The sequence below is a fragment of the Populus alba genome, chromosome 5 (genome assembly GCF_005239225.2).
Source record: "Populus alba chromosome 5, ASM523922v2, whole genome shotgun sequence".
Classification (NCBI taxonomy): Eukaryota; Viridiplantae; Streptophyta; class Magnoliopsida; order Malpighiales; family Salicaceae; genus Populus; species Populus alba.
The window spans coordinates 12,202,134-12,207,015 of record NC_133288.1 but is presented as its reverse complement, the minus strand read 5'-3'; positions in this window follow the sequence as shown (position 1 = coordinate 12,207,015).

The following is a 4,882-nucleotide window of genomic DNA, read 5'->3' as shown; positions in this document are numbered from 1 at the left end:
TATTCATTCTGGTAATTCATCTATGGTGCCATTACCATAATTAATCATTTATTAATCTCGATTATCCATTTAGGATGCCATTAGTCGGAGCTAATCTTTGTTCATCCTAATCATTTGCTTTGGATGCCATTAGCCAGAGCTAATCAATCATTTATCCTGGTCATTCATTCAGATGCCATTAGCCGAAGCTAATCAATCCTTTGTGCCGGTCATCCACTCGGATGCCATTAGCCGAAGCTAATCAATCGTTTGTTCCGGTCATCCACTCGGATGCCATTAGCCGAAGCTAATCAATCGTTTGTGACGGTCATCCACTCGGATGCCATTAGCCGAAGCTAATCATTGTTTCATCAATCAATTCATGACAATTTGACATTCCTTGCAACATCATAGCAGACCCTTAGGGATACTTGTACCACCATTTCCTAGTAGTTTATCATTTCGTAACACGATGATAGATCCTTTGTAATGCAAAACCAAACATCCCACAACAGTTTAGCATTTAGTATAACACAACAGTACCCTTCGTATCACTCACCCAACCATTCATGACAGTTAATGTTCAATGCAACACCACAATAAATCCCCCATAATACTCACACCACCATTTGTGGTAATTAACCATCAATACGATATAACGATAAGTCTTTCATAACACTCATACAATCATTCATCATCATTACATTCAATATAATAAAATAGTAGATCCTTTATAATACTCATACAATCATTCATCACCATTACATTCAATAAGAATACAAAAGTAGATCCTTCGTATGGCATATACTACCATTCAGTAGTAGCCCAAATTCATAACAGCCCCAACATCATATTCGGTTTAGTATTCATCACAACTCAATAAGATGTTCACCTCAAATGGGTCAGTTTAAAACTCTAACATTTTCACCATTGTTTCAACATTCATCAAGAACTTGTTCAACATTTCATAGTCGTTTCGACAATCATCAAGAATTTAATCCAACTCTTCTTCGTTGTTTCCTCTTACAACAAGGATTTAAATAAAATATCATCACAAGTTAATCATTTCAAAACATAAACATCAAAATGGGAAAAAGGTGGAAACCACCTACCTGCTTCACTTGTGGTTTGTCTTTGTCCTGGCAATGGTCCGATCCCGGCCACAACACCTAAGACACCAATGACCACAATCAATTCATTTATATCTTGAATTCACATTCATCACCACACTTATTTCAAGAGTTCATATGTTCACATTCAAGTGTTCCACATTTTTCACCATCATACCATGAAATTGTTATTAGAATTGAAGTCATTTCTGCCTAAAAGGCCTATTGTAGAAATCAGCAGCGAAAACTGGTTCACTGCAGGTTGCCTAGAAGGCCTATTGTAGAAATCGGCAATGAAAACTGGTTCACTGGAGGCTGGCAATTCGACAGCGAAAACTGGTTCGCTGCGGGATGCCAATTCGGCAACGAAAAAAAACTGATTCGCTGCAGCCAACAAGTTGTGTAGCAGCGAATGTTACTTCATTGCAGACAACTCGACTTCGGCAGCGAATCACAAATTCGCTGCAGAACTCACATTTCGGCAGTGAATGCTAATTCGCTGCAGGAAAATCAGTTTCGTTAGCGAATCACCAATTCGCAGTAGCAAACTCAACTTCGACAGCGACTCCCAAATTCGCTGCAAAACACACATTTCGGCAGCGACTCCCAAATTCGCTGCAGACATCTCCGTTTTGGCAGCGAATCACAATTTTGCTGCAGGACACACAATTCAGTAGCAAATGCTAGTTCAGTGCAAAAAACTCAGTTTCGGCAACAAATCGCAAATTTGCAACAGCCCACTCAACTTCGGCAGCGAATCACAAATTCACTACAGAACACACATTTCAGCAACAAATGCTAATTTGCTACAGACATCTCCGTTTCGACAGCGAATCATAATTTTGCTACAGGACACACAATTCGGCAGCAAATGCTAGTTCGCTATAGGAAACTCAGTTTCGGCAGCGAATCGCAAATTCACAACAGCCAACTCAACTTTGGCAGCAAATCACAAATTCACTGCAGAGCACACATTTCGGCAGCGAAAACTAATTTGTTGCAGAAGACTCAGTTTCGATAGCGAATCGCAAATTCACTGCCTAACCCACATTTTGGCATGAACATACACCACACATGCTGTAACTTTCAATGAATTCTAGCAGCATACACACATTAAACCCATCAATTTCAGCATATAATCTTTTGTTAAATATTCTGGAATTAGGTCCCCCATCTAGCCCCATTTTTGTCCCTCCTTTTAGCTTAGTTCTTTCCATAACAGTTGGAGTAAAGTTCCTAGGCCATGCATTCATAGTTTTCTTCTTCCTTTCGATTTCAAGACCTTAAAAACAGGTGGAGAATCACATGGTTCATACCTCATGGATCTAGCATTTTTGGGAGGGGTTTGACAACATTTCTCCCCTTATGCTCCCGATTGTTTCTTCCTCTTCCTCTCTTTCGGTTTTTATCCTCCTCTTGTTAGTTTCCCATCAATTTTAGGCCTTTACTCCCTTCATGTTTGCAGCTATCCAGCCTCCTGTCAAGCTCTCCCTTCTTTCTCTCACGCCTAAAGAGGGCACTAGCAGTTGGGGTTTGGTCAAGTTCTTTCCTTGGAAAGGGAAAGAGGGAAGGGGACAAGCATCTCATTTTTGGGGAAAGGGAAGGGGACAAGAGCATGTAGCTCATTTTTGGGGAGGGTGTCTCCCTCTCTCTCTCCTTGCTGCATTTATACCCCTTCTAAAAGCAAAAGGGGGGGTGTTTGGCTGTTGAACCAAGGCTGTCCTAATCCTCCTTTTGGGTTATCCTTGAGCTGATTTTCATTCCCCTTCTCCCCCCTAGGATAGGTCAGTCCCACACTAAATCCTATTTTTTTATGTTGCTGTCGATTCTGAAATTGACAGCCTCAAACTATGCTGCTGCCGATTCAGGAATCGGTAGCCAAACTGCATCGCTGTCGATTCAGAAACTAGCAGCCCGAAACTGCTTTGCTGTCGATTCAAAAATTAACATCCCGAAACTGCATCACTGTCGATTCAGAAATCGACAGCATGAAATTGCGTCGCTGCCCATTCAGAAATCGGCAGTCAAACTGCATCGCTGTCGATTAAGAAATGGACAACCCAAAACTGCGTCGCTGCAGATTCAGAAATCAGTAGCCGAAACTGCGTTGCTATCAATTCAGAAATTGGCAGCGATGGTGGAGTCATTTCGGTTCCACTTTTTTTTTTTTTTTTTTTTACATGAGTCATGGGTCGCAAAACCAAGAGCAAGCTTCGCGTTAGAGAAAAGTGCATAACTGCTTTATAATGGACATGCATCAAACATATCAAGGCTGGTTAATATAGAGGATTGGAGATCGTATGGAATGAAGAGCCATGACTGCCATATGTTTATGCAAACTCTCATCCCATTAGCTTTTCGTGATTTGTTGCCAAAGGGAATATGGGATGCACTCACGGAGATCAGTCATTTCTTTAGAGATATATGCTCCATCAAGTTGAATGTTGAGCACATTGAGAGACTTCAAACAAATATCATTGAGACACTATGCAAACTTGAGATGATATTCCCTCCATTATTTTTTAACTCAATGGAGCATTTCCCTATACATCTACCCTTCGAGGCAAAAGCTGGAGGACCGGTCCAGTATAGATGGATGTACCCATTCGAGCGGTTATATATTACAGTTGTAATGTAATTCATATGTAAAAGTATTTTCTATGTTTTTCTTAATTGAAAATACTTGATTAATTCAATGCAGGTACTTGTTTAATCTTAAGAAAAAGGTTAATAACAAGACGCATGTTGAGGCTTTGATATGTGAGGCCTATATTGTTGAGGAGATTTCAACATTTATCTCGTACTATTTTGAACCTCATCTAAGAACGAGAATCAATCGTGTTCCACGGCATGATGATGGCGGTGGAGTGCCTTCTAGTGGGAACTTGTCAATATTCTCCAATCCTGGACAACCCACACCTAAAAATGCTGTAAGAGGAAGATATTTATCGAAAATAGAGTTCAAACAAGCACACAACTATGTTTTATTTAACTGTGATGAGTTGAGACCTTTTATTCAGTAAGTTTATATATGTGTAATACTAACTAAACTTTGTCAGTAATAGATTGCTAATTATATATTGTAATATCATATACTCATTATCACTTGTAGGCAACATTGACAATATTTGCTCTCCAATAACTCATAGTTGACCGAATCCTAGATCTTTCAATTACAAGATGAACAATTTACCACATGGTTCAGAACACATGTAAGCACTATCACAAACTCATTCTAACTTGCAAAATTACTGTATGCATGTCATTACGAGATTCTCGTTCATTTACTATTTATTGATGTACATTTCATACAAGGTTTATCAAATAAGAAGGAGTGCGCCTAAGTCATTGTCTTCACTAAGCCTAGGGCCTGAAAGAAAAGTTAAGTGCTACAACGAGTATTTTGTCAATAGATATGTTTTCCATACTGAAGAATATGGGCATGGAGGAAAGACATACAATAGTGGTTGTTTGTGTTAATGGATCCACTAGTAGTGAGTTAGAAGTTGACTATTATGGTAGATTAGAAAAGGTCGTCGAACTGCAATATCATAGCGAGCAGAATAGAGTGTTTTTATTCAAATGTTATTGGTATAACACAACTGACAGAGAATTCAGAGTTGATCCGCATTATGGTTTGGTTGAAATCAACTCAAAAGCTAGACTCCGCAACATAAACGATGCCTTTGTTTTCGCAAAGCAATGTCAACAAGTTTATTACACATACACCCCTTCATTTAGAAAGGATCAATCAAGAGTGGATTGGTTGTCTATTTAAAAATGAAACCTCGGGG